General features: G+C 45.4%; 1 protein-coding gene across 1 annotated transcript in view; it reads left to right on the top strand.

The window, feature by feature from the left end:
* Positions 1-5,933: 5,933 nt before the first annotated feature.
* LOC144609396 (polyunsaturated fatty acid 5-lipoxygenase-like) overlaps positions 5,934-12,553 on the top strand; it is a 45,442-nt gene continuing 38,822 nt past the window's right edge. The window contains exon 1 of the mRNA XM_078427859.1: positions 5,934-6,000. The gene's annotated coding sequence lies outside the window, so the exon portion shown is untranslated. The remainder of the gene's footprint in view (positions 6,001-12,553) is intronic.

The following is a 12,553-nucleotide window of genomic DNA, read 5'->3' as shown; positions in this document are numbered from 1 at the left end:
TTTGAGGGAATAATAGTGTTGAATGCCGAACTGTAGTCAATAAAGAGTATTCTCACATATGTATTTCCTTTGTCCAGGTGGGTGAGCGCAGTATGTATTGCCATGGCGATGGCATCGTCCGTGCCCTGTTTGGTGTATATGCAAACTGAAGAGGGTCCAAGCTCCTGGTTCAAATCTTACCTCTCTGACAGACACCAGTTCATCTCCATTAACAACTGTAAATTCCCCCACCGCTCCCCTCCCCCAAGGTGTCCCCCAAGGCTCAGTCCTTGGCCCCCTCCTCTTCATCCTCTACCTGTTCCCCCTTGGTCAATTAATCCGCCGTCATGGTCTCAACTTCCACTGCTTCGCCGATGATATCCAGCTCCTCATCTCCACCAAGTCAATCTCCCCCACCACACACTCTACACTGACAAACTGCATCACTGAAATAAAATCTTGGCTTCAATCAAATTTCCTCAAACTCAATTGCAACAAATCTGAAATCATCATCATTGGTCCAAAAAAGCTCACCAAATCCACCCAAAACTTCATCCTCAACATTGATGGTCTCCCAGTATCCACCTCACCTCACATCCGGAATCTTGGAATCATCTTTGATCAAGCCCTCTCCTTCGACAAACACATCAAACACATCACAAAGACAGCCTTCTTCCACCCAAAAACATTGCCCGTCTCCGTCCATCCCTCTCCTCCACAGCTGCAGAAACCCTCATCCACGCCTTCATCACCTCCCGTCTGGACTACTGCAACAGCCTCCTCTATGGCGCACCCTCAAAAATCATCAGTAAACTTCAATACATTCAAAACTCCGCTGCCCGTCTACTCACCCACACCCCGATCCGTGACCATATCACCCCCGTCCTTTATAAACTCCACTGGCTCCCCATCCCCCAGAGAATCCAGTACAAAATCCTCATAACCTACAAAGCCCTCCATAACCTGGCCCCATCCTACCTGACCGACCTCCTCCACCTGCACCCTCCGCTCTGCTGCTGCCAATCTCCTATCCCCCCACATGCGGACCAAACTCAGATCCTGGGGGGACAGGGCTTTCTCCATCGCTGCTCCCACCCTATGGAACTCACTACCCCAAAACGTTAGAGACTCCTCCACACTCACCACATTCAAAACATCGCTGAAGTCTCACCTGTTCAGTACTGCCTTCAACCACTGAAGGTCACCTCACCTTCTGTCTCCTTTCTCTGTTCGTTTATTTATTTACTTATTTATCTATTTATTAATTTCCCTATGTTCTCTAAATCTCTGTAAAGCGTCTTTGAGTATATGAAAAGCGCTATATAAATAAAATACATTATTATTATTATTATTAAGGTGTCGGGGAGAGGAGCAGATGTGAGTTTTGACTAGTCGCTCGAAGCACTTCATGATGACTGATGTCAGTGCGACAGGACAGTAGTCATTTAAACAGGAGGTTCTTTGGAACAGGAACGATGATGGATGCTTTGAAGGAGGTGGGAACCACAGACTGACTCGGAGAGAGGTTGAAGATGTTTGTGAACACCTCTGCCAGTTGATCAGCACACACTCTGAGGGCCCGCCCTGGAATACCATCCGGCCCTGGAGCTTTGCGGTCGTTGACCTTTTTGAAGGATCGCCTCATGACTGCCGTTTGTAAGGACAGTGTGGGAGTCCCCCTGCACACCTGTGGACTCATGGTGGGCGCTGTGTTGTCTGCATCGAACCGGGCGTAAAAGGTGTTAAGCTGGTCCGAGAGCGATGCGGTAGGCTGAACAGTGCTCCTGTTTTTCCCGTTGTAGTCTGTGACGCAGCGTAATCCACTCCACATGCGTCTGGAGTCCGAGTTGTAATAGTTAGATTCCATTTTGTTTCTGTAGTCTCTCTTGGCTTTCCTGATGGACTCCCGGAGGTCATATCTGGCTACCTTGTAGGCGTTGAGGTCGCCTGAGTTGAAGACAGTAGTCCGTGCTTTAAGTTTAGCACGGATTTCCCGTCCGACCCAGGGTTTCTGATTTGGGTAAGTGCAGATGGTGGCTTTTGGAACCACATCATCGATGCACTTACCTATGTGGCCTAAGACAGAGTCTGTGTATTCGTTGATATCGTCTTCTGCTGCGTCTTCAAACATCTGCCAGTCAGTTATGTCACAGCAGTCCTGTAAGGCCTCATCAACCTCAATGTTCCATTTATATATGACCCTGGAAACCGTTTTTTCTTGTTTTAGTTTCTGCCTGTATGCAGGCAGCAGTAGAATGGAACAGTGATCTGCTTTACCAAAAGCAGGGCAAGGGAGGGGCTTATAACAGTCTCTGAATGGAAACAACAGACTATTACTGGAAACAACCTTTTCACGTCCCGTCTACCTAGGAGCACCGCGCCTCCTTTTCCTTTCCAGAGCTTCAATTTTTCTTATCGTGCACATTCTCATACTCCCACCTGCCTTGCTCCTAAATCAAACAGAAATATGCATGTCTTCAACTTTCTCTATCAAACTTTTTAAATGGTCCGACATTCTGCATTTCTCTTTGCTCATAAACAACCTGCTCCAATCAACCGTTCCAGGGTCCAGCCTAACACCATCAAAGTTGGCCTTGACCCAATGTTCAAGATTAACTTGTCACTTACACTGGCATGCCTAATTCCTTCATACAATGATTTTATTTTCACTTCTGGGAACTCATTGTCACCGCAACATCTGACACCCCCCCCGGTGAGATTCTTGGAATCATTCCTCAGCTCTTGTTGCAAAATCGTTTTGTTTGTGAAATTATCTGCAGGTTGCACCCATTTCATGGGAAAGTCAACCTTCAGAACATTTATCCAAGGGTGGAAATTTCCCAGACGAGGGGACATGTTCAACTCCTCTGCCATTTCTTTATTCCCCATTATCACTTCTCCTGCATAATTTTCCAGCAGTCCAACGTCCACTCTTACCACCTTCTTACTTTTTATATAACTGAAGAAACTCTTGCTATCCTCTTATATTATTCACCAGCTTACCTTCGTATTTCATCTTTTTTCCCAGTATTGCCTTTATAGTTACCTTCTGTCGTTCTTTGAAAGCTTCCCAATCCTCTGGCTTCCCACTAATCTTTGCTATGTTATACGCTTTCTCGAATTTAGTTTGATACTGTCCTTGATTTCCCTTGTCAGCCACGGTCGCCTCTTTCTCCCCCGAGAATCTTTCTTCCTCTAAGGTGAGAGGGGCGACGTTTAGAGGAGATATGCGGTGCGTGTTTTTTGACGCAGAGGGAGTGAGTGCCTGGAACGCGCTGCCAGGGGTTGTGGTGGAGGCAGATACGACAATGGCGTTTAAGTGGCTTTTGGATTGGCACGTGTGATGGACGGTATGGATCATGTACAGCCACACATACGCATGTAAATGCAACGGGATGTTTGTCATTTTGCTGTCGGGAGACCCCTGACACCACACTCTCACTGTGGGATGGCACCTGACCCCACACCTTCACCGTACGGGGACAACTCTGTTTAAAAGTTGCCTCTCAGGTTTCTATTAAAACTTTCCTCTCTCACCTTAAACCAATGTTGTCTGGTTCTTGATTCCCCTATCCTGGTTGAAGGACTGTGCATTCACCCTATCTATTCCCCTCATGATCTTATACACCTCTATAAGATCACCTCCTGCGCGCCACGGAATTAGGTCCCAGCCTGTCCAACCTCTCCAATAGTTCAGGCACACAAGCCCTGGCAACAACCTCGTAAATGGCGGCACGGTGGCCCAGCGGTAGAGTTGCTGCCTTACAGCGAATGCAGCGCCGGAGACTCAGGTTTGATCCTGACTACGGGCGCCATCTGTACAGAGTTTGTACGTTCTCCCCGTGACCTGCGTGGGTTTTCTCCGAGATCTTCGGTTTCCTCCCACACTCCAAAGACGTACAGGTATGTATGTTAATTGACTGGGTAATATGTAAAAATTGTCCCAAGTGTGTGTAGGATAGTGTTAATGTGCAGGGCGGGGCGGACTCGGTGGGCCTAAGGTCCTGTTTCCGCGCTGCATCTCTAAATCTAAATCTAAAAAAATCTAAATCTACCCTGCACTCTTTCCGGCTTAATAACATCTTTCCTGTAGTGTTAACGTTTGTTTTCTCTAGACAGACAACAATGCAACAAAGTTAGTGGTAAAACGGTAAAGTCTTTATTACGCCAGGCGGGAGTGGGGAGATCAATACCGGGTTCTTCAGAAACCCAAGCTCACCTCGTGTCCCACTCTCCGAAACAAGGGACAAAACAGTATAGTTATATCTTTTTCTTATCAGTGAATGAGGTGGCATCACTCACATCATGCCCGTACAAGGTAGAGAAAGTAATAAGGCCCTGTCCATATACGGTATTAAGAAGTCATCAGTAAGTCAGTTTTTAAAAAAGTACATGCTGCACTTCTCACGGTTAGACACAGCTTTATCTTTTCTCTCTCTGCTTAGCTCAGCCATGTGCAACGCGCAAGAAGAAGCCGGCAACCATTTTGTGATCTTTTTAAACTCTTTCAGTAGCAGGGTGACGTAATGCTCCAAGTGCAGCCTCATCAATATCTTATTGGTGCATCATGTAACATAACATCCCAAGTGTAATATATTGGCCATCTCCTGTAGATCCACATGTGAATGGCTGTTCTGCTCTATTCTCCCCTAGTTAGCCCTTTTCCCTTTAATATACTGTTAAAATCTCTGAAATCTCATCTGTCGGAGCTATCTCTTTCCCCGTTTTTGCCCTCCTTATTCCTTCTTCAGTATGCTCTAAACTCCTCCAGCTGATCCCAGCTGTCTATGCCATAAGACATGGAAGCAGAATTAGGCCATTGACCGTGGCGTCTACTGCGCATTCCAATCCTGTCTTTCCCTCTTAATCCAATTCCCTTACCTTTGTCCCATAACCTTTGACGCCCTTCCTAATCAAGAACCTATTAGTCTCCAATTTAAAAATACCCAATGTCGTCCTCCACAGCCGTCTGTGGCAATGAATTCCAGATTCACCAACCTCTGGTGAAATAAATTCTTCCTTATCTCCATTCTAAAATCACATCCTTTATTCTGCATCTGTGCGCGTTGATTCTAGACACTACTATTACTGGAAACAACCTTTTCACATCCTGTCTACCTAGGAGCACCATGCCTCAATGTCTCTTGTCATGCACAATCTCCTATTCCCACCTACTTTGCCCCTCAATCTAACAGAAACATGTATGCCTTGAACTCTCTCTATCAAACTTTTTAAATGGTCTGAAATTCTGCATTTCTCTTTGCTCATAAACAACCTGCTCCAATCAACCGTTGCAGGTTCCTGCATAACACCATCAAAGTTGGCCTTGACTCAAGGGTGGAAATTTCCCAGACGTGGGGGCATATTCAACTCCTCTGCCATTTCTTTATTCCCATTTATCACTTCTGCATAATTTTCCAACAGTCCAACGTCCACTCGTACCACCTTCTTACGTTTTATACAACTGAAGAAACTCTTGCACTTCTCTTTTATATTATTGGCTAGCTTACTTCGTATTTCATCTTTTTTTCCCGTATTGTCTTTTTCGTTATCTTCTGTTGTTCTTTGAAAGCTTCCCAATCCTCTGGCTTCCCACTAATCTTTGCTATGTTATACGCCTTCTCGAATTTGGCTTTATACTGTCCTTGACTTCCCTTGTCAGCCACGGTCACCTCTTTCTCCCACCTCTCTAAAATAATGTGTAAAGTCAATGTGTTAATTTTAAGGAAATTATTATTATATGGTGTTCCTTTGAGCTTGCTGGGAAGAGTAGGCAGCTGAAGGAGTGAATGCATATAATTTTGCCAGGAAACAAATGCATTTGTTTATTGATTGAATGTGTGTCCTGATTTCATCATATAAGTTGAGTTGTCCCGAGGTACACAAAGCAAGAACTTTGTCCATGGTCAGCTGCCAAAGACAAACTAAAGCAGGTCAGCCGACAAACTGAGATATCAGGATTGGAAGAGTGGCATGGTGGCGCAGCGGTAGAGTTGCTGCTTCACAACTCCAGAGATCCAGGTTCGGTCCTGACTATGGGTGCTGTGTGTATTTGTTTGTTCTCCCCGTGACCACTTGGGTTTTCTTCGGGTGCTCCGGTTTCCTCCCACATTCCAACGCATACAGGTTTGAAGGTTAATTGGCTTTGGTAAAATTCTAAATTGTCCCTCGTGTGTAGAATAGTGCTAGTATATGGGGTGATCGCTGGTCAGTGTGGACTCGGTGGGCAGAAGGGTCTGTTTCTATGCTGAATCTCTGAATTAAAGATGTCCATTGTCCTGGAGCTTATCAGCTATCTTCAAAGGAGATGTGCTGCACAATCTTTTTGCACAGATCATGGTGGGAGCCTGGAACACGCTGCCAGGGGTTGTGGTGGAGGTGGATATGATAGTGACGTTTTCAGGGCTCTTGGATAGGTATATGGATATGCAAGGAATGGAGGGTTATATTATGTAATGTTTGGTCTACATAATGAAAGACCTAGAAAGAGTGCACTTGGATAGGCTGTTGCTAATAGTTTTTTATCAGAGGGCATAGCTTCAGAATGAAAGGACGGACCTTTAGAAAGTTGATGAGGAGGAAATACTCGGTATGAACATCTAACTTCAGATAGCTCCTCTGTCCCTCTCTTTCCCCTCCCCCTTCCCAGTTCTCCCACTGTCTTCCTGTCTCCTACTACATCCTATCTTTGTCCCGCCCCCTCCCCTGACATCAGTCTGAAGAAGGGCTCGACCTGAAAGGTCACCCATTCCTTCTCTCCTGAGATGTTGCCTGACCCGCTGAGTTACTCCAGCATTTTGTGTCTACCTTTGTCAGAGGGTGGTGGATTTAGCCTGCTCAACCTCTCCCTAAAGCTCGGGCCCTCGAGTCTTGGCAGCATCCTCGTAAATCTTCTCTGCACCCTTTCCAACTTAATGACATCCTTCCAATGGCAGGGTACCCAAAACATGCCTTGTATTAGTTATTTAGAATTGCCTTTCGTCTATGGGTGAGTGGGAAGAACAAAATGGGGTCTGAAATAGGGTCCCAACCCGAAACATCATCTGTCCATTCCCTCCACAGATGCTGCCTGACTTGCTGAGTTGATGATTTACATAGACAATAGGTGCAGGAGTAGGCCCTTTGAGCCAGCACCGCCATTCAATGTGATCATGGCTGATCATCCACAATCAGTACCCCGTTCCTGCCTTCTCCCCATATCCCTTGATTCCGTTATCCCTAAAAGCTCTATCTAACTCTCTTGTGAATGCATCCAGTGAATCGGCCTCCACTGCCTTCTGAGGCAGAGAATTCCTCACATTTACAACTCTCTATGAGAAAATGTTTTTCCTCATCTCAGTTCTAAATAGCCTACCCCTTATTCTTAAACTGTGGCCCCTGGTTCTGGACTCCCCCAACAACTGGAACATGTTTCCTGCATCTAGCGTGTCCAATCCCTTAATAATTTTATGTTTCTATAAGATTCCCTCTCATCATAAAATTCCAATGAATACAAGCCCAGTCGCTCCTTTCTTTCATCATATGACAGTCCTGACATCCTGGGGATTAACCTTGTGAACCTACACTGCACACCCTTAATAGCAAGAATGTTCTTCCTCAAATTAGGAGACCAAAACTGCACACAATACTCCAGGTGCGGTCTCACCAGGGCCCTGTACAACTGCAGAGGACCTCTTTGCTCCTATACTCCTCTCATTATGAAGGCCAACATGCCATTAGCTTTCTTCACTGCCTGTTGTACCTGCTTGCGTACTTTCAGGATAGAGTTAGATATAGCTCTTCAAAATCAAGGGATATGGGGGGAAAGCAAGATCGGGGTTCAGATTTTGGATGATCAGACATGAATGGCAATGCTGGCTCAATGGGCAGAATGGCCTACTCCTGCACCTATTTTCTATGTATCCTGTTTGCAAATATTCCCCTTCTCCTCAATCCCACTCTTTCGTGGGGCATTCTCTAAGTCTGAAGATGAGTCTCGATCCAAAACATCACCCATTCCTTCTCTCCAAAGATGATGTCTGTCCCGCTGAGTTATTTCAGCTTTTTGTGTCTATTCTCTAAGGCCATTAGCTTGCTGAAGTGAGATCCATCTTCTGCCAGGGAATGTTGCCAAAGTAAGGATAAAAATCTTTGTTTCTGTACCAGAGAGACTGGCATGATATGTGAATACTGGCAGTCATTGAACTGCCAGTGAATAAGTTTATTGAATAACCAAAAAAACGTCTTGCATGTCCTTGTTTAGCAGTGAGAATAGAATGAGTAATGGAACAATTGCAAAGGCCTTCACTGGCATTGTTTTTTCTAATTTCACTGTCCTTTGAAAGATGTCAGTTGTGTCTAGAGGTACCAGGTTTGGGCGGCACATTGGTGCAGGCTGCTTCACAACACCAGAGAACCAGGTTTGATCCTGACCTCTGGTGCTGTCTGTGGAGAGTTTGCACATTCTCTGCCTGTTTCATCAAGTTTTACTCTGGGTGCTCCAGTTTCTGCCCACATCCCTACCAGCTGTGCCAGTGTGCCACCCTGATTTTACAAGAGTACCTAAAGGTGATCAGGTTGGAGACACTGTTGATTTCTTAAGTTAACTCTGCATTCGCTGCTGTTGCTGTACCGAACAGATACTTCATGGAGACCTGGAGGGGTGGCACAGCAGTCAAGTTGCTTCCTTACAGCGCCAGAGACACTGGTTCGATCCTGACAACGGGCGCTGTCTTTACAGAGTTTGGACATTCTCCCCGTGACCTGTGTAGGTTCTCTCTTGGATGCTCTGGTTTCCTCCCACACTCCAAAAACATGCAGGTTTATAGGCTAATTGGCTTGGTAAATTTGTAATTTGTCCCGAGTGTGTCGGATAGTGTTAGTGTGCAGGGATCACTGGTCGGCATGGTTACGGTGGGCCGAAGCGTCTGTTTCTGTGCTGTGTCTCTAAATTAAACTAAATTAAACCTGCACCGAATCTTTACATTTCCTTAGGTAGACACAAAATGCTAGAGTAACTCAGCAGGTCAGACAGCATTTGCAGAGATGTGCGGTGTAAACCAACATCTGCAGTTCCTTCTGACACTTTTATACATTTCCTGACCTCTGCTGTGATGTGTGTTCGTTCACTGCATTAGTTGAGCTGAACTAACCTGACTGAATGTGCAGGAAGGAATGGCAGATGCTGGTTTAAAACGAAGATAGACACAAAAAGCTGGAGTAACTCAGTGGGTTAGGCTCTGGAGTATAGAATAGGTGTCGTTTTGGGTCAAGACCCCTCTTCAGACTGACCTTCAGACTGAACCTGACTGAACGATGAATGTGAACGTGAATCCCCTCTACGTTTTACAGCCTGCCAGAATGCTGTCCCTGTTGCAGTAAACGCGATCATTAACGAGAAAACTAATGGTGGATGTCCTGAGAACTTTCCACAATAAAACATTTGTTTGAATTAAAAATGGTCTTAAATCAGATGAAGTGTTTCTGGAAGGGGTTCATTTTGCACCCAGTTACTTATCTAGGTGATTTAGGTTTATTGTTATTGAGACGTATGTTTGCATTCAGTGAAAATCTTTGATTTGGTGTCCATCCAGGCCAGCCATACCATACATGAACGTGTTCATACATCAAGGTTGTGCAAAAGAGAAAGAAAAGAACACAAGTTAATGCAGGTCCACCACTGATTTTCCTGCGCCCTTGGTTCCAGAACCATTGTGCCAGACCAACAGAGGTTGCATAACAATGATACAACAATACACTTCTGACCCACTAATTTTACCCCTCCCATGTCTCTGAAGCACCATGGGCTCATAAGTTCTTGGAGCATAATTAATCCATTCGGCTTATAAAGGCTACTCCGCCATTCAGTCGTGGCTGATCTATCGTTCCCTCTTTCCTGCCCATTCCCCATTCTCCTACCTTCTCCCCATAACCCTTGGCACTTGTACGAATCAAAAATCTGTCAATCCCTGCCTTAAATACCCAATGACCTGTCCACCACAGCCGTCTGTGACAATGAATTCCACAGATAAGCCTCCTTACTAAAGAAATTCCTCCTCATCTCCTTTTTAAAGGTACGTTCTTTTATTCTGAGGCTGTGCCCTCTGGTCCCAGTCTCTCTCATAAGTGGAAACATCCCCTCTACATCCACTCTATCCAGGTTATGGACTACGAGAAACAGATAAAACAAATATTAAATGTAAACCAAATGTGCTTACGCCTGACACCACGACTGCCACTTGGATCTTGCTTAGTAGCCATAGCTAGGGTTAAATGGTGCACAACCATTGCTCCTCCAATAACTGCAGCTATTTTATATTAGAGATACAGTGTGGAAACTTGCACTTCAACCCACCGAGTCCGCACCAACCGCTGATCCCGAACATTAACACTATCCTACACACACTAGGGGCAATTTACTATTTTATCAGAAGCTTAACCTACAAACTTGCAAGTCTTTGGAGTGTGCGAGGATTACTAAGCTCCCGGAGAAAACCCACGGGGAGAACGTAGAAACTCCGTGCAGACGGCACCCGTCGTCAGGATGGAACCCAGGTCTCATAGAAACATAGAAAATAGGTGCAGGAGTAGGCCATTCGGCCCTTCGAGCCTGCACCGCCATTCAATATGATCATGGCTGATCATCCAACTCAGTATCCTGTACCTGCCTTCTCTCCATACCCCCTGATTCCTTTAGCCACAAGGGCCACATCTAACTCCCTCTTAAATATAGCCAATGAACTGGCCTCAACTACCCTCCGTGGCAGAGTATTCCACAGATTCACCACTCTCTGTGTGAAAAAAAACGTTCTCATCTCGGTCCTAAAAGACTTCCCCCTTATCCTTAAACTGTGACCTCTTGTTCTGGACTTCCCCAACATCGGGAACAATCTTCCTGCATCTAGCCTGTCAAACCCCTTAAGAATTTTGTACGTTTCTATAAGATCCCCCCTCAATCTTCTAAATTCCAGTGAGTACAAGCCGAGTCTATCCAGTCTTTCTTCATATGAAAGTCCTGCCATCCCAGGAATCAATCTGGTGAACCTTCTCTATACTCCCTCTATGGCAAGAATGTCTTTCCTCAGATTAGGAGACCAAAACTGTATGCAATACTCCAGGTGTGGTCTCATCAATGCCCTGTAGAACTGCAGCAGAACCTCCCTGCTCCTACACTCAAATCCCCTCGCTATGAATGCCAACATACCATTCGCTTTCTTCACTGCCTGCTGCACCTGGAGTCTCATGACACCTTGAGGCACAACTCTACCGTTGCACCGCAGTGCGGTAAACAAATAACTCTTCTGGGACAGAGGGACACATCTTGACAGAACATGCACCACATGTAGTGGCCTTCCTGAGGTTGTGGGAATTGTAGATGGAGTCGATAGTGGGGAGTGAGATCTGTGTGATGGACTGGGCTCCATCCACAACTCTCTGCAATTTCCTGCAGTCTTGGGCAGACCTGTTGCCATATCAAGTTGTAATGAATCCCCATAGGATGGTTTCCCTGGTGCATTTGTCAGAGTTGGTAGGAGATATTGAGGATGTGGCAAATGACCCCCACCTTTTGAGGAAGTAGAGGTTTCACATTGGTCCCAGTATTGTAATAAAAGGATGTTGAAGAAGAATGACAGGGTTTGAGATGAGAAGCAACTGGTATTTCCATTTATGCAAGACCAACTGATTCTCTGGTTGCAATGTATCTAACAACCTTCATCTTGAATTACAATCATGTAATTTTATTCTGATGTTAGATAAAGGTGGACAGTTTACAACCCAGCAGTTTGAATATTGATTCTCTAATTTCAAGTGACCCGTGCAATCCCCCTCTCTCCGTCCCTCCCCCACCTTAATCATCTTGCCAGTTTCACTGTTCGTATCCCTTCGCTATCACCACGTCCACAGCCAACAATGGACCATTGTGGGCGCTTTGGCCATGAGTGCTGGCTGTGCTTTATTCTGTCCCTTTTCATATCTTCAGTTTTCCTCTCCCCAGACTCTGTGTGAAGAAGAGTCTCAACCCAAAACATCACCTGTCCCTTTTCTCAAGAGATGGTGCCTGACCTGTTGAGTTATTCCAGCATTATTTATCTATCTTCTGTGTAAACCAGCATCTGCAGTTCTTTCCTACACATTAGATAATATATTTTTTCTTTCCCTGGAGCTAAATGCAGTTTAGTTTAGAGATACAGGAAGGAGATTTTGAAACTATCTTCTATTGTCAGGGTGAGTGGGAAGGGAAGAAATAGCAGGATACCAACAAGAGTGAGAGATAGACTATTAATTTCCTCAAGCATGATTCCACTCCAGTGTTTTGGGTGTAAGATTGTCATGGGACTGCTGAGCAACTTGCTCCCAAAATAATTTCATCCAAAATTTATCAAAAGGCATCCCCATTTCTGTGTGACAATTACAGCAGGACTTGTATATGTAAGTACCAGTGCAAATCTCCAGAGAGTCATGGAAACACCAGAAATGGGCATCAATGCACACATCCGGGCAGCTGGTAAAAGCTGCTGCCTCCTGGCACCAGGGCCCAGGTTTGATCCTGACTATGGGTGCCACAAGGTATCACATATACCAGATGCTGGAGTAA

Source organism: Rhinoraja longicauda, chromosome 34 (assembly GCF_053455715.1).
Source record: "Rhinoraja longicauda isolate Sanriku21f chromosome 34, sRhiLon1.1, whole genome shotgun sequence".
In the NCBI taxonomy this organism is placed as follows: Eukaryota; Metazoa; Chordata; class Chondrichthyes; order Rajiformes; family Arhynchobatidae; genus Rhinoraja; species Rhinoraja longicauda.
Note: the sequence above shows the minus strand (reverse complement) of the source record. Positions and strands in the feature narration are given on the sequence as shown.